At 46.4% G+C, this 18,317-nt stretch overlaps 1 protein-coding gene across 3 annotated transcripts in view; it reads right to left on the bottom strand.

Annotated features, from left to right (window-relative positions):
• RBM19 (RNA binding motif protein 19) overlaps positions 1–18,317 on the bottom strand; it is a 143,370-nt gene that overhangs the window by 15,043 nt on the left and 110,010 nt on the right. Inside the window, exon 25 of one of the 3 annotated variants that reach the window (XM_084648801.1) lies at positions 311–788. The exons of the other annotated variants lie outside the window; for them this stretch is intronic. The gene's annotated coding sequence lies outside the window, so the exon portion shown is untranslated. Of the gene's footprint in view, positions 1–310; positions 789–18,317 lie in introns of those variants that run through there. 3 annotated transcript variants of the gene reach the window in all.

The following is an 18,317-nucleotide window of genomic DNA, read 5'->3' on the forward strand; positions in this document are numbered from 1 at the left end:
GTGTGATCTGTTGCATCCTCTGTTAGCCAGAGCAGTTTTGATGTAAGACAGCAAATCCCAGGGGGAAGGGGGTGAAGTGAAATACTTTATCAGCTGGGTACATATGTAAACCAGTACCCCCGGCTGAAAAGCAAAAGCTTCTTTTCCTTTGAAACCGGGGAAGTGAAAGGCCACTGCTGGCTGCGAGCGTGGACAGAAATGACAGGCACAGAGATGAACACTAACATTTTCACCTTCCTCGTGGGCTCGGATAAACAACCAGTTGTGGTTAACAGAAATAAAAAGGAATTCACCTATTTTTAGTAACAGTTTTGAATTTTTTTTTTTAATGTACACGGATGTTTTTTAAATTATTCAAGCAATAGGAACAATCGGTTACGAAAACAAACGACTGATGTTCCCTTGGGGAGTAGCTTTCTCAGTCTGAAGGGCCAACTCCCCAGATTGCAATGCTGGTGGGTGTGCACCTCGCTGAGGTGAAGGAGTTAACGTTCTAGCCTGAAATCCTTCTCTGGTTTAACAGGGCCTTCCCCAGGCGCACGCTGACGGGCATGTGTTGCTTGCAGATGGAAAAGGCTCGTCTTCCACCTGTGGATTCAAGGGGCATTTCCCTTTTGGCTTTAAAGGGCCTGGCTACCAGATCTGTGTCTGAAGCAAGAATTGGTCCTCCGGTTTAAAGGCCTGGCATAGCAGGTTCAGATGGCAACAAATGTGCTTCATCTTCTTGGTTGCAGAATACAGAGGTGGATGGATGCCACTCACTCTCTCTGGGTCCATCAGCAGATGACCTGAAGGAACAGAAAAACCAAAAACAAAACACCATGTAGCATTGTTACCTTTCATCACTGTTTAGAAAGCAGGACAGAATCTTCTGCTACCAAATGTACACAGCAGAGGCCAATGTAGCAATAGCATGCAGCAGTGTGGAGGTGGGGGGAGGCTGAAAGTGACCAGACCAACGCACTTGAAAGCAGCCAGTCCTTGTGGTGGGGGTAAAGAAACACAGACCCCTAAGTGAAGTCCCCTAAGCCACAGCCCAAGTGAAATGCCCATTAAAAATGAACAGTGCTGCTCCCCAATTCCAGGGAAAAGTTTTAATGCACACAAAATAAAGGTAAGCAAAATGGATGGAGATGAAGGAGGAGGAGAAGAGAGAGAGAGAGAAAAAAGGAGAGAATGAGTAGAGGGACAGGGAGAGAGGGAGAATGAGAAAGAAGGGGGAGGGAGTGAAAGAGCACACACGCGCGTACCCATCTGGGCAATGCATCACATTGAAATTGCCCCGCATTAAAAATTCACCAGCCAGTGAATTTTCAAGGGATTTGTAGTAATTAGATGACAAAATGCTGGCAAATCTCAGGCTTGCCGAAGATGTTACTCAGGGGTCAAAGACTCGACACTTTTGGCTGGGTAATTTGTAAGTGTCAATCACACTCAGCCATCAGAGAGAAAGGAAAGATCTAACGGCTGAATTCTAACTAAGTCCACTGTTCTTGCCTTCAGCCACCCTGTCTGCTATCATCCCCCCTCGCTCCCGCCTTTATGTAATGCAAACGCAGCCGCTGCCTCTCGAGAGGGACTCAAGACTCGGCAGTTTAAACACAGATTTCTTTTTTTAAACTTCCTGTTTTTATTTTTAAAACCCAGATGCATGGAGAGAGTGAAACCTGTGTGGTTATTTTCACGTGGCTAGAAAGTCGACTGCATGGCAGTCCCTGTCACTACAGGTCTTTCCCTGGTCTCCCCAAATCCCAGTGCCATTTCACCTACTGGTGGAAGAATGCATTGGTCCACATCAAGGCTTTCTCTAGCTGACCCTCAGTGTGCCCTAGGCCCCGTCTCAGTGGCTGGCAAATCGGGATTTTCTCATTTAGTCCCTTGCTACGTTCTTAGAATCACTTTTAGACAATGGCCTCTTATCCCATCCCTCGTCATCCACCTGGCTCCCGGGAGAAAAGAACAAACCAAAATAAAGCATTTGCAGTTTCATTTGCCTCACATGATACAAAACCAAGATCTACTCAGGCTGTCACAGAAGACCCAGGCCCCGATCCTGCGATGCACTCCACATCGGAGTCCCTTATGCTTATATGCAGCCCCACTGCATCTGAAGGGGATGAGCATGGGTGCAGGGGTTTAGCTGCATAGAGCCCAAGGGGTCTCAGTGAGCAAACCCAGTAATAAATCACGAGTGCGGTAATCCAGGGAAAACGGCTGCATAAATGACACTGACCTGACCAAGCGAGTAGGAAAGAGAGGAGAGGATTTACTCCTTTTCTTTACTCATGAACCAGGATGCCCTCCACTGACACACTCCCTTGCAGGAGGCTTAGACAGAGGTCAGAAGTTTGGGAGTGCAACAGATATGGCAGTTCAGTGGCAAGCAAGATGAGACTTGTAATGCAGTCTTATGAAAGGGTCACCAACTTTCAGTCACCAAGTTACAGACCCGCAGCCAGAGGAAGGGTAAAGCACAGAACTGGGAACGAGGTTTACTGGGCTCAGTTCTTGGCTCTGTTATGACTTCCTGAGCCAAACTCTGCTCTCACTCACACCTGGCTCAATCCAAAGTAACTCCACTTCGTAGTGGCTTCCACTTTAGGGTCTTAACTCAAACTTTGACTAACTGGTGCTCTCCTGCAAGATGCAGCGAAGCACTTAAGCACGTGCTTATCCCCTTTGAAGTCGGTGGGATTCCTCATGTGCTTACATTTATGCACATGCTTTGGAGCTTGGCTGGATCTGGGCCAGACCTCAGCACCTTGCAGCCTTTGAGCCACACAACATTTCTGAGAGGAATAAGTTCCATTTTACGGATGGGGAAATGGAGACGCAGAAAGGTTTGAACATTTGACTTTAATGTGGATGCCTGAAGTTAAGCACCTAAATCTTTATTTTGGTGCCAAAATTAAGTGTCTTGATTGTCCACAGCACCCAGCGGCTTTGATGGGACCCGTGGAAGCTCAGCAGGCTCAACAATCAAGCTAAACTTATTCAGGTGCCTATCGTCAGGCATTCAGTTTTGAAAGTGTTGATTTAAGCGGCTTGGTCAAGGTCCCATCATCATCATCACCATGGCAAAGCCCTAAGGGGCATAGCTCCTTGCAGAATGAACACCACTTGGTCGATCTCTAGCTAGGTCCTTAAAGTGGTCTGGCTGGATATTCAACTTATGTCCATCACTGGCGATCTTAGTGCATCACTGAAGCTTTCAGCCAAGGTCCCCCATGGAGTCACATTCTATTCTCATCTACTACTAGTATAACCCCAGAAGCTGCCACTCTCGCCTTGGGAATCACTCCAGGCTCACACACGTTTAAGAGCAAAATTTGACCCAAGAAACCTGTAGCACAGCTGGGCATAGGACCCAGGACTCCTAACTGAAACATCATCCTCTCTCTACGGGTACCCTGGGATCAATGCGTTTCAGATCAGGGCTCTGCTGAACCAAACTTCACTCAAGTTTATGGCAATCACCCAATTCCCTTTGATGGCATAACAACCCTATAATTCATAGCTGCTTATTCAGGCCACGTTCGAGATACAACAAAAAACTAATTGATTCACAAGCGTCTGTGCAAGTTATTTTAGGTCACCAAAAATCACAGGGGCGTGTGTCTAGCTGCATTCACTTTACCTATGTTTTATGTGTTTAAACAATGTCATTGCCCACTCTCTAAACCCTGTGGCTCACATCTGTTTCTGGACTGCCAGCAAGGAAGAAGGAAAAGTGGGAGGAGAGGTAACGACTGAGGTAGTGAAGGTGTAGGACTGTCATGAAAAGCCAATGGCAAGTGGCTAAATCTATCCTTTTCATATAGCAGAGATTGGGCACTGCGGCAATGACGACACAATCTAGGGCAACTGGGATTATATAGAGGGGACAATTTGGGCATCAAAACACCAAGAATTTTAGTGTGGGTGCGGCTGACCCATCAGACAGATCCCAGGGCAAAGTAGTCCTACCGTATGTGATAAAGAATTCCCAAAATACTAAAAAATGTAAGTCTCAGAAAAACAGCCCTCTTCCTCAATTCCTCCTGTGGGCTAAATTTTGTAAGATTCTGTTTTATAGAAACACGGGAACAGAAGAAAATTACATTTGAAAAGAAGAAATACACTTTTGTGTAGCAATCTTGTCAAATCTCGCCATAGGGTGGTGTGACCGTTATATCAGTGGTAACTCAACCAAACAGCATTCTGTTGATCTTGACCCATAGAAATGCCCTATGTAAATCAGCTAAGGGGACTGTTAATGTTACTGTAGTTTCGCCTTAATTTAAAAAGTAATTTAACAGCTGTGAAATGCTGCCCAACAACAGAGCAGATTTGAGTTGGGGCTATTTTTGCTAGCCAACAGCAGGATTTTAGTTCTATTATAAACATTTAAATAGCATTAATTTTGTGTTATGGCACCTAGAACTTTACAAAGGTGTCTTTTTTATTGTTATTTACATTGAAAGACATATAACCAAACATGCAAAGTACACATGCTGGCAGGTAGATGCGGGCAGAGCTAAGGTTGTGTGGGGTATTTTATCTCTTCATTTTCCACAGTTCCCTCCTTTTTTTAGTGGAACTTTAACTTTGAACTTCTTGGCTTTCATCCATTTGTGTTTTTAAACTACAACATTCCACTAAAATTTTTTTTTTCCTCCCTGTAAGTTATTGATACATATTTACAACTTTAACTCAATGAATTTCTCCCTTGGGAATAGATAAACTATGGATCTGACCACATATACACACCCACATGTGCACAGCGAGTGAAAGAACCAAGCCACTGCTGTGATATCCCATTGATGATCTATTAGGTCAGACCCTGGTCCCAGGGAGATGCTCTCCAGAATTGCAAAGGAGCCAGCCAATGGAATATACTCTGCATTTAAAGTCTTTTAGGCTTCAGTTGAGCAAAACACTCAGGATAAAGTTTTCAAAAGGATGTAGGTGATTTAGCAGCTTAAGCTCTACTGAAAGATTCTTGGAATCTGAATAAGGCTCAGGTCTGGTCTACACTACAATGTTGCTCCCACCAATGTAAGCCCCTCACTAAACTGACTTAATTGCATGAGAGGCGTAACACTTAGGTCACTTGCAGCCAACAGAAGGAGCTAGTATGGCCATGCAAACAATTTTGTAGTGTAGACTTGCCCATTGGCTCGTAAGTACCTGCGTCACTTTTAAAAATAGGTCTTAAGCTCCTAAGTCACTTAGGTAGTGGCAGTGTGACTTGCAGCCACGGAATACGGGCTCAGGATGCGTGTTTAGGTGTGACTAAACAGGACTGATCCTCCGGCCTCTTCCTGCAATTCCAGGAACATACCGATTGCCAAATGGGATCAGCCCAGTGCAGTCTCCTGCCTGACAGTGGCCAGGACCAGCTCCTTCAGAGCACAGTCCCAGAAACCTTGCAGTAGACAACTGCAGAACATCCTGCCTATGGAGGAAGTTCTGCCCTAGTCCCTGCCAGTTAGAGGTCGTTGTATGTCCTGGAACAGGCTGATATCATAAAACCCATTGTTTTTTCAAGGACTCTGTTTAGTCATATTGTACATCATCCACTCCCCCCATCTTACAACCCTCCTCAAACGCTTCACTGCCTGCACCCTTTGGTTCTTGCCATCATGGCTTGACAAAAGATAATGCAGCAGAGCGTCAATCTAACATTGTGGTCCATCTAATCCAGGAGCCTGTCTCCAACAGCAGCCAATGCAAAATGCATCAGAGAAATTCCCCAACACCTCCTATAAATACACTCCTATGTGCCACAATGTACCAAGGGAGGAAGTTTCTTCCCAAGCTCAATCTGTTGATGGTTTTATAGTCTGGGATGAGGATGAAAGCTCATCTAATTGCTTTCCCCGGGGAAAGCCATATGCTAGTCTTAGTGACAGGTCTAACCGTTTATTAAAAATGTCACCAAGATGTTTGACTCAGCCATATCCTGCCTCAGTGAGTTCCACAAGTTAAAAAGGGAAATAGTTTGATATGCAATTATTAGTGTTATATTTATTGCCATTAAGTGCCCTCCTTTATTATAACAGAGTACACAGGCAACAAACAAGCCTTTCTGGGCACAATTCCCTGTATATATATAACTCAGCTCCTCTTGCTCATCTTTCCAATGACACATTTATGTTTATAAGCAGTGCTGTGTGCAATCATTGACACAGTACCTTTGTTCAACCTTGTGCCCCGGCCTTAGAGCATTATAACAATCCGATGGGGACTGCTCCATCACTTGCAACACATGCAGTATACCTGCAGAACAACAGGAGGGTACTGAGGGGCAGCCATACGCGCTCTCATTCTGCTGCTGCTACGCACCATCGGCTCAAGCTGCACGGCCAGGGTTTGACATGCTCACAGCCTCTCATGTGAATTATAGCCTTGTGCTCCCAACTCCTTTATTCTCTCTCTGGCTGGTGAAGGTAATGGCAAGAAGAAAGGAGAATTCACAGCTTAGGGGAAAGTGGAGGTCAAAGGTTCTGGAGTTCCAATATTTCTTTATCTTCTCGAGTGACATGGGAAGATGCTCAATCCCACAGACAGTCAAAGAATTACAGCTCTGTATGTCTCTCTTCAGTTTAAACACACAAGGAAACCAGTGTGGAGGAGTTAACCAATTAGTTTGGGGGCCTTTCCAACCTTTTACTCCACAGTTCATAGTTCAGATCATTCTGGCCTAGCCTAGAAGGACTGTAAAGTGGTTTGAGGCGAGACGGAGGTTCCTAGATTACTGGACATCTTCTGTACCTACTCGGAGGTCCGCAGGCCCAACAGATCAGTGTTTCTCTGGGCGCTAGACAACTCAAGGCGAATTGTAACAACTGTACCACACAGGGATAAGAGTCTGGTCGCCATTCCTTCCCTCTGGATCAACTGGGTGTGTACAGGGCCTCAACTCTAGCTGGAGAGTGAGCATCACTACCAAGGGCAACCCAGCGCAGAGTACAGGATGTGTATGCTACTCCCTGAACAGATTGCTGAGACACTCACCCTGAAGTTGGGCTTTTTAAAGTGCCTGGCAGATTCTACTGGTCAGGCTAGAACACCTTCCTCCCTTCCCCAAAAACACATGCTCACTGAAGTCAGCAAAAACATCACTTCATAGATGTTAAGGCCAGAAGGGACCATTCTGATCTTTTAGCCTGACCTCCCACATAATGCTGGATCATTTAAAGACCTAGAGAACTCTTGCTCCATTTTGTTTGGGGTATTCATTAGAATCATAGAATATCAGGGTTGGAAGGGACCTCAGGAAGTCATCTAGTCCAACCCCCTGCTCAAAGCAGGACCAATCCCCAATTTTTGCCCCAGATCCCTAAATGGCCCCCTCAAGGATTGAACTCACAACCCTGGGTTTAGCAGGCCAATGCTCAAACCACTGAGCTATCCCTCCCCCCATTCATCCCTGATGAACAACACTGGCTGGCTCAAATACACTGAGAGCGCCACAGGTCCATTTCCTACTTCTCCTGCCCCTCCACCGAGGCTCCTAACCTCACCACAGAGAACGGCAACCCAAGTCTAGATCTCACTCTAGCACGCAAAGGGCCATTACATGGAGCTACTGCACCAGCTATAGTGCCGATGCTGAAGTCAAATATGGAAGGCACTTGTTGCCAATGCCCTCAGAGGGGATGTCAAGATGTCTGCCTTCCAAACTCGCCCCTTCCGTTGCCATGCCTTGCGGACAGATTTTTATGCTATTTCGTCCACGTACGGCACTGGTTTGCATATTTCACCGATTCCGGTCACATCGTGTACGCATATGCCTGAGCCAACGTTTGTTGATATTCTCTCTCCTAGTTCCAGTTTGGGGTGAAAGCCTTCCATATTAGCCAATTTGGATACCCATTTACTGTGAATTACTGAGCCTGATTATTATTCATGAATGGATAAATCTGAAATCTCAGTCTCTGCCATGCGATTTTTCTCCCTCTTGAATGCATATATTTAGGGAAAATAGGAGGCAGTGTGTATCACACAGTCTCTCTCTCTCTCACTCACACACACCATAGAAGGAAAATCTGGACAGTGGCTTTTCACAGCCCTAGTTTACTTTTTAACCAGTGTACATGGATCTGCCACAATCAGCACTGATGTTCACTGAGATGGGACACAGTAATGCAGGTGGATGCTAGCACTGTGTTACCTGAGGTGAGGGACGCTTTAAACTGGAGCAGGAATGGAAACTGGAAGTTACGGGACAGAGAGCCAACACCAGCCAGGAGCTCAGAAAATTGGAGCATTTTGACTGCTGGGTGCAGGAGGCTTAAGAACACATTCCAGCCCAATGCACACAACACTGGCTTACGACGCTGAGAGTTAAAGTCTGACGAGGCAGGAGTAGTTTCGGGCTGCCATGCAATCTTCTATAATTGATTCCAGGTTCTCCAGCAGGGTAGGCAGAGGGTTTTTAAAATTTAAAGGGCATAAATAACGATGAAAGAACGTAATTACTAGCTAAGGAAAGAGTCCAAAAGGCTACATTAAAAAAACAAAACCAAAAAACCCCCAAAGAAATCACAGCGCACCTGCACAAACAGCGGGGACTTGTACTGTGGACTCCACAATAATAATCACTGGCACTTATTGCATGCAGCCGTTTCCAGCCGGAGAGATACAAGGTATTTTACAGATGGGGAAACTGAGACAACGAGGTTAAGCAACGTGACTACCATATTTCCTATCTGCCCTTGCAGTCAAAGGGAATGAGGGAGGCAGTGTGGCCTAATGGAGAGAGCACTGGACTAGACTTAGGAGACCTGCGCTCTAGTCCTAGCTCTTCCACCAGCCTGCCGAGTGACCCTGGGCAAGTCACTTCACTTCCCTGTGCCTCAGTTTCCTCATCTGTAAAAATGGGGATGACAATCCAGACCTCGTCTGTAAAGTGCTTTGAGATCTACTGGTGAAGGCAGGCATTATTAGTATTATTCTAAACTAGAGCTCGCTCATGGGTGGGGAATACTGCAGGCTCTTCCATAGCTGACCTTTGAGAGACTTTGGTAACTTCAGCCGAAACGCCAAGTTGCCTGCTTCAACCTGCAATTATTGTGCAGCTACAGGGAACCTGACAGGCTGGGGACCTGGGCTGAACCCCTACATCTTCACACACAGATTGGAGTATTCGCACACACTCCAACTGGAGGCATCCTCTGCGGAAAATCTGGAGCATGGTTTGCAATTGCTTTGATAATCCAGTGATACCCAAAATGGAACAGAGAGTGCATTGGATGTGCATGCCGCTCAGAGAAGTGCAAAAGGGGCTAAGCCACAGGGAGTGACGCGACCACCTTTTCCTTTGTTGGTCGAGGAGAGCAGGCAAGGTTACAGAGGAGAATGACCATCGGCACAAAACCACAGGAATACAGAGTTTACACACACCCTTGCAAGGATCCAGCAGCTGGCTGGAGCTCAGATGTGGAAAGGATTGAGTATGCCGCAACAACCTGGCAAGATGTGAGTTCTTCTTTCATCTCCACCAAAGGGCTGGGAAACAACGTTCACCATGCTGGTTTCTTCTTTGAATTCAGCCTCGAGATGTAGGTAGGGTCTTGTGACAGAATCTTTGTACAAGGTATGTCTTGTAAGGTTTCATTTGAAAACTCATAATTTGCTGCTCAGTATTGTCCTGATCAAATATGTGTGGCAACACTATGTGAAGTTATAAGATTCCCCAGTATGATGCTAAGAGTGCGTGTTCAAGCTCCACATAGCACCAAACTGGTCCAAAAGGCCTGTCTTGAACAAAAGAGTGCACGTTTGCCTTAATTTGCATTTAAGCAGTAAACAGAGTCATCAAGCAGGAAGGCAAAACAAAGGAAGCTCAGACAGGGGAAAAAAAAAACCAGCAGGGAACATCCTTCCACTAAGACTCTGTCTCCTAGTTCCCAGATGGAAATGTTTTTCAAAAGGGGGATGGAAACTATAAAAAGAAGAGGCAAACACACCAAGCCACCCCTCTTTCTCTCCCTGCCCACCTCATTCTCTGCATCTAAGACGACAAAAGGAAATGGCCCCGGGACTCTGGGAGAGGAGTCCTGACCTGTAAATTTGGTCAGTAATCTGCTGGAGCCTGCAGTGAGACAGTTTGCTTTGGAAATGAGATAGTTTTTTAAGTAGATACTAAAAAGCCTTTTATCTTTATTTTTCTTGTAACCATTTCTGACTTTTATGCCTCATGACTTGTACTCACTTAAAATCTTTGTGTGTAGTTAATAAACTTCTTTTGCTGTTTTATCTAATCCCGTGGTTTTAAGTTGAACTGTCTGGGTAACTCTCTTTAAGATAATAAGCTGGTATATGATTGTCTTAAAGGAAAAACAGACTTAAAATATTTGCACTGTCCAGGAGAGGACTGGGTAGTCCAGGGCATACATTTCTGGGAGAAGATCCGGGACTAGGGTTGTGCTGGTATAACCAAGGCTGGTAAGAGGCAGGGTATAACTGGCAAAGCTGCAATTACACATAGACACTCAGGGGGTGGCTTGCATGCTGGAAGGCTGTTTGTAAGCGGCCCAGGTGGGAGTTACTACAGCAAGGCAGGGATGAGACAGTCCTCCACTGGTGTGGATTTTGCCCCGGTAGGTCAAAGGCCTTTATTCAATTAGCCAAACAGATGCTGGGTTATCAGGTTCTCCCTTCTGTAACGGTACAGCTGGAATAGAGCCCAGAGCAGCCAAAACCCACAATGTATTCACCAGCCAGGGCAAATCCAGTAGAGACAGGAAGAAATCACCTGGACCTAGGTACCAGAGTGATGCAAAGGGACACAAACACACACAGAGATCATCAAGCTTTCCTGAGTAGGCAGCAATACAAGGTGTCACAGAGTCACCGGGTGAAGCTCTGGAACTACTCCATATGAAGTCAGTCAGGACTCTGGGGGAGCCTCCTCTCTCTGAGCAGACTGTCGCCAGGGCAAGAAGCTTACACAGCTTTGACCCTTCCTGGGTCTGACCTCGGAGCATTCAGCATCCCCTTCCTCACTGTGTGTTTCCCGCAGCGAGTCCGCCTGGGCAGGGCTCCTGGGGAAGCCAAAGGGCCATGCACCCCAACTCTGCAGTGACGCTCAGCCAGCCAGTGAAACAGGTTTATAAGCTGACAGGAACACAGTGTAGAACAGAACTAGTTAGCACAGAAATCAATTACTTTCAGCCAAGTCCAACTTGGGGAGTCCTGTGCCCTGGACTCCCCCTCTTCCCGTCCCCCCCAAGCAGACTGCTCCGTTTCCAGCCACCCGACCTCTGACATGCCCATTGCCCCCCCTCCTTGTCTTTGTCCTGCTTCCCGGGCAAAAGGTGTCACCTGGTCGCATCCCCCTCCCTGGTCTCAGGTTATGAAGGGCACTGGCATAGCCTATGTGCAGACAGCTGGACAGCCTCACCTGCCCCGAGGGCCTCAGCAAAAATCACACACCCAGTTCCCACCACCAAAATATTGGTGCAATACATAGGGAAACTGAGGTACCCACAGGATTAGTATAGGACAGTAAGACTCGCTTGCAACATAACAAGATGAATAAAACCCCACTTCGGCACACAAGGATGCAATGTGTGAAACAACACCACAGCAGGCCTGGATGCTGGTTTAACATCTGCAAGCAGATTGGAGGCTATACCCTGTGGTTTCATTTCTGTCTGGGGTATGGGATGGATCAGAGAAACGCCACAGACCCCGGCCAAGATTTTCCAAAAGTGGCTAGTGATTTTGGATGCCCAATGTATGTTGATTTTCAGGAAGTGCTGAGCACCTGCCCTCTAAAATTCCTAATCCTTTAAGATGTCCCAAAAATAGGGGCACTCAAAATCACTGTTGAACATTTCGCCTGATATGTTTATTACTGTCTGTATTACACTGGTATTGTTGTTGTCCCTTAGTAGGTACTGCTGCCACTGAGGCCTTTGGCAATGGACAGCTATGCGTTAAAGTTACGCTAAACCATATTACTTTATCTAACCCAGTAAAAAGGCTACATTCTAATACAGCCCTGTCCCTGTTCTCTCCGCCCTCCCTGTGGTCTTTGGTCTATAGTTCTCTTCTTCCCAACACACAACTGAGCTGGATTCTTAGCTGGTGTAAATCAGCAGAATTCAATGGACCTATGGCAACTGACACCAATGGAGCATCTCATAGACAACGCTTCATTTAAATATATATTTATTTGTTTTGTGATCCATGACGGGGGCTACTAGTTACTACCATAAAACAAAGAATAAATAATACTAATAATTCCCAGCCAAAATAAACACATTAAGATGGAGGTCATGTTGAGAATGCATGTAAGGCTAAAAATCGATATTGGGTGAATTAACTATAAGGAAAGTGAAGAGTTTGTATTATTCCATCATTAGGTTCATCTGAGACCAAAAGAGGTCTTACGATGGGTGCTACATTTCTTAAAGGACCCATTTACAATTTCATTTCAATTCAAACTAATTAATGGATATACTTGTATGTTGTCAGAAAATCCCTTTTGAGTAAGTGCTGTAATTTCAGGGACAGGCTTCATGGTGTTCTTTGTACATAACAAAGAAGTTGAATCCTTGCTCGAAGAGTAAAAATCAACTCAAATTGTACCATGGAGCTGTGATTAGCTCATATATATTCTCATAATATTCTCTCTCACACACACACACACACAAAACTGTGTAGCTGTGATCAGCACCTCCATAACAATGCACACATACATATATTATATATGTACATACATGTAAAAGCTTCCCCCACCAACATTAAAGAGATTTATTTGAAACTAAATTGTCTGAAAAATTGGCCAATGCCAACTGCTGAATGAGATAAGTATCATTAAGGGAAAAGAAAGTCTTCATTACTTTCAAAGAGGAAAAGCCTGTACACCAATGGGGAATAACATGTTTTAAAACATATCAAAGGGTTAAATTAATTTTCATTAAAATTTAAATGCGGGAAGGCTCCCTTCCCCCCGTCCCCTGCGCCTTTGAATGTTTGACTGGCAACCATTTCATATTTCAATCTCGGCAGAACAAATTGAATTAGATGTTGAAACCAAACTCTGCTCTGTTCTCTAAAGCCTACATGCTCTGCTTGCGCTAATCCTTTTCGTTGCTGCTACAGAGCACAGAGACGCTCAGTAAGAAATCTGCCCTGCCATAAAAGACAATAAGAAAAGAAGGGGGGGAAGGAAACCCAACAAACCCACAACCCCATCAAGCCTTGCTTAAGTTGTCTTCCACATGTGCTTTAAAAAGACTGGAGTCAGAATCCCCATTCTGACCCCTCACCAGTTGTCATCAGGGTAGAATGGATATCAAGTATTTGTCGTCTTTCCACTCCTCTACTCGCTCCCTCATCATTTTCTACATACCTTTTAAAAATAGTTTAAAATGAACCAGAATTTCGACTTATCTTTTACATGATTTCCACCCACCCACACCCAGCCTTCTGGTTCTCAATTCCAAATATGCAAATTCCATCCACACAAGCCAACTGGAAACTTCCCCATCAAAAGATGCATCTCTACCCAGCCTGTCTTCTCAATTTCATGCCATGAAATCATCATAATCTCAATGACCTCACAGCTACTGGAGATCAATAATAGGCCTTACTGTTTGGTTTTCCCTCCCCAAAGCATAGTTGATAAAGGTACCACAGACTGAGCACAAGACAGGAATGCCACAATGATATCTTTGTAGCTCTTAGGAGTCCTGTCATGGTCCAGATCCCATTGTGCCAGGAGCCTGTACAAATCCAGAGCAAGAAAACGGTGCCCCTGCCTCAAAGAGCTTCCGATCAGTCTAACCCCATCCCTTTTACTGACAAGCTGACACACCACTTTAACCTTTCTGTGCCTCAGTTTACCAACCTGCAACATGAGGACAATGTCCATCCTGCCTCTTAAGAGGGTTGGGAGAATCCATGTTTGCACAGTGCAAAACACCATAAGGGCTGAAGTGCCATTTAGTGGACTAGTCTTTCTCCACTGCAGAGACGAACCTAAATCTTGGGCTTGGGTGTCAAGCAAACGTGAGTTTGCCTGTTACCAAATGGTGAAGTAACAAAACTACCAATGCAGTTAAGAGATTCATAGATTCCAAGGCCAGAAGGGACCACTGTGATCATCTAGTCTGACTTCCTTTGTAACACTGGCCAGAGAACTGCCCCATGATAATTCCTAGAGTAGAGCTTTTAGAAGAACATCCCATCTTGATTGTAAAAATTGCCAGTGATGGAGAATCCACCACGACCCTTGGTAAAATTACTCCAGTGGTTAATTACCCTCATCGTTAAAAGTTGACCCCTTATTTCCAGTCTGAATTTGTCAAGCTTCCATTTCCAACCCCTGGATCATATTTGACTTTTCGCTGCTATTTGAAGAGCCCATTATTAAATACTTGTTCCCCATGTAGGTACTTCAAGGTCCAGTTCAGCATGACTGGAACAGCAGGGAGCTGCAGACAACATTAAAGGGATGATGGTAGAACCTTTGTTCCCTGTGCCCACAAAGGACTGGAACGGCAGAATGCTATGGATCAGGCCAGAGGTACATGGGGAGAGCTCTGTGTCTATTGTTGTCAGGCTCTATTCCCAGCTGTAACCAATGCTCACCATCCTTTCCCCTCACGCTGCTCCCTCCCCACCCCCACGTCTCTCCTCTTGCTCCCTTCTCAAGAGGGAGGTGTTAACAACAGATGCATCTGGAGGCATCCTTATATTAGAGCCATTCCAAAAGGACAAATGGTATCTCAAGGCCCTGTACTTATTCCAGACGCACGGCATGGAGCAGACAGTTATTTAACCCAGCTTGGATTATTCCTGTGGTCATGTAGCCACCTTTCCTTTCATCAGCAGAGCCCTGATGCTGTGTGTGCTTCCGTCACAAACGGGAGCCTGGGAAGGCAGATATATTAGAAAGGTTATTGGTCAGCTGTAGGCCCAGATGTGTTTTGAGTCACTATTCAGGAGGCCACCGGTGTTGTGGGTTTAACAAAAGTCCAATAATAAGTAAGGTTATGAGCATCCCACTGCTAGGCGTATTGGTAAACGTCTCGCAACAATAGACAGCTATCACAGAGAAAAACAGCCTCTTGCACACTAATATACATCGCACACAAAACACATGCCACTGAGAGCTGGCTGACTATCTGCGCACACAAGGGCCTAGTTCTGAGGACACAGCTAAGACTGAAAGAGGGTATGTGTGTGTGTGTGTGGGGGGGGACGGGACGATGACCCTTTCCTTAGACATACTAAAACTAGACAAGGAAAAGCAACTGAAAACTAGGGAGCATCCCAGGATTGGCAAGGAGAGTAGATGCCCTAATTGGCCTTCGTCATCCCGTGACCCCTGGGTAACCTCAAGAAGTTTATGAGCAGATGCCTTTCCTGACCTGTTCTACACACACAGTAAACAGGGCAGGTAACATTTTCAAAAGCACACAGATGACTTAGGAGCCTAATTTTCAACTTAAGTTAATGGAACTTCAGCCATTTTGAAAATTGTACCCAGTCCGAGCTCACTTCTTTGTTGGGTTTTGCTTTACCATCAGAGAAAACAACTCAGGGTCATGGCTTTGCCTCTTTTGATTCTGGAAGTCACTCTGGGAATCAGGGGAATTGGAAGACAGACACTCTTGGTTCCACTGCAGGAGGAAGAAATTCGGAATAACTCAGGCCTCTTTCGGAGCCAAAGTTCAGACAATGTGTGTTGCTCTTGGTGGCGAACAAGTCTGTCTCAGGGGGTCTCCACTGTTGGAAGTCAATTTGTGATGGATCTGTGCAATGACAATGTGCAATATGTGTTGGTCACTAACTGCCTGCTCACAAGTCTGATTCCTGGGAGGTGATGGGCCACTGGTGTTACCCTGTTCTGATGGCACCTGTTCCACAAATAGATGGCTTTGAGGCAGAGGGATGAGGAGTGGGCACCCCCTTGCTTGTTTATCTAGCACATGGTCATCAGGCTGTTTGCGAAGATCACCACGACGGAGTTCTGGAGAAGAGGCAGGAACGGCACACGGGCCACTCTGATGGCTGGGTTCTGGGACGTACACATGCAGCCCCCTGTTGCTTGGGAACCAAGCGACTCAGAGCTACAGGTGATGCAAGTGAGCTCTCCATCCTGTCCCTGACACATCTGTGATCAAGATCCTTGCTGGGGAGAGGACTGAGAAGGGGAACCCTTTTCAAGCGTTTGAGGGTGTCAGGCAGCTCCAAGTGACATGATACACTACTATTGCCTTCTCGTCTATCAGGTGTTTCACCGGAGAATAGACTGCCCTGAACCAGTGCTGGAGGGCATGTAGGTAAAGCCTGGCAAGTGGCATCATGTACATGCTGAGGTGGCTGCCGGACTCAGCTGCATCGATGGCCCCAGTGCCGGGTGATCAGCGTCGATGTCATCAGTGCTGATTTTGATGGGGTTTTCTTCCTGCCCTTCTCACTGCTAGACCCCAGGATGCGGTGTCTGCTCAGAGAAGAACTTGCCGAGCGTCACCCCATGGGTTCCTCGGAGGCGGATGTCTCCTCCGGGGTGAGGTGACATGCATCAACTGCTTGAGCAGGTGAAGTCTGAGCCATGTGTCCCTGGGCACACGAATCCTTTACAAGAATGATTTGCACACCAAGCACCTACCAAGGATCTGACCCTCCCCCAGACAGACAGGGGCATCAGCTGTGCCCATTGACGAGAGGGATGAGTCCATTGTAGGTCGGGTAGGGCCCAAACCCTGAAGGCTTGGAGTCCATCATGGCAGTTAGCATGAAGCACCCTGCCCTGCTGTGCACGAGTAGCTGTCTCCTGATCTTTTTAGTTTTGGAACGTCCCGTTTCAAAGAATTAACAACAGAGGAAAGTGATGAAAGACTCTTCACAAAACTAATGAGTTTGAAGCTCACGAAAGAGCAGTGGGTCGGACAGTCGCCAGGATCCATGTCGCTGTCGAGGGCAGTCAGAGAACAGAGGGACCATGAGCTCTCAGCTCTTCACGCCCTCACATGGGAGCATGAGGTGGCATAGGGCACGTGTGCAGCCCTGATGGACGCTGCTCCTCCACAACATCCGATCAAGTGCCTGAGGGGCCAGTGCACCTACAGTGGGAGCCCTGCTGACACATCATTAAGGAAGAAATGAAAGTTATTGCATTAAATACACACACAAATTTCTGATTGGTGCAACAATTTAAAACGCTGCCTCGCGCATGTCTGCACACGTAGGTGGTGAAAATGCAGCCACGTCTAGCCACCTGTCCTGAAGAGGAGTTTACGAGAAATCCACCCAATTAAAAAAATATCCAAAAATACATTTACTCCTGGAAACTCAGTAACCAAAAAAACAACTCTGTGTATAGAATATTAAGTTAAACCCGAAGATGTGCAGGGGAAGGCTGGAATTCACCCTAAGGGTGAAATGTGCCAGCTGAAGCTGTCCCCCACACCACAAGCAAATGCACTAAAAAATCTGTATCAGCCACTCTCCTGCAGCCACTCTCCTTGCACGAGAGCCACTGGTTGCGGGCACTAGCGCTGGGTGAGCAGGATTCGCTGCGGGGGCTCAGGAATGAGGTGGAAAGGGAGCTATAACCTGCGATCACAGGCACAGAAGGGTGCAGCAGGCCTGGCTTCTTATTTATTCGCCTGCAACAGTTTCCACAGAAGCTGTTCCATCCTCCCTAGAGCCTTCGAGACTGTGTCCCCTCCTGGCGCCCCACGCCATGGAACTGTAAGGAGAAGACATGAGCTGCACAGCACAAGAGGGAGCAGTGCCAATTACCACTCAAGGCAGCATGAACAAGACACTCTAAGTAGCTTACCAGTCAAAGGAAGAAGGCAGTGCAAAATCTTGAATCCTATTACATGCCACTTTGGGGCTAGGTGGCTTTTGTTTTGTGTCACAGCATTTCACTTCCATCATATTTTGCCAGCAAATTTAGCCCTGTTGAGAAGCATCAGACTGACAAGACCACAGAGCAGGCCTATCTGGGCATGGTACCCACACACTGGCCCACCAACATAGACAGCGTGCTCAGACCTCTGGGTCAGAGGAGCTCACTATGTCCCACTCCATCTCTGGCCTCTCCACTGAGATGGCTAGAGGTCCCAATTGGATTTCACTGCAACAGTTCTGTGGCTACCTGCCCCACTGGAAATGGGACTAAGATCTCAGTCTCATTTCATACCTGCCGGCTAACGGCGATGCCTTTGCTCACTGCAAACCCGAGACTCTGGAGTGGACTGGCTGCATGCGGCAAGGCCTGAGCTAGCCAATCCCCTCCAATACGACAGCTGTCTCCATCAGTTTGTAGCAGGTGACTATAGAATGTCACAGCGGTGTCT

This window comes from Lepidochelys olivacea, assembly GCF_965140295.1.
Source record: "Lepidochelys olivacea isolate rLepOli2 genome assembly, chromosome: 15".
Classification (NCBI taxonomy): domain Eukaryota; kingdom Metazoa; phylum Chordata; order Testudines; family Cheloniidae; genus Lepidochelys; species Lepidochelys olivacea.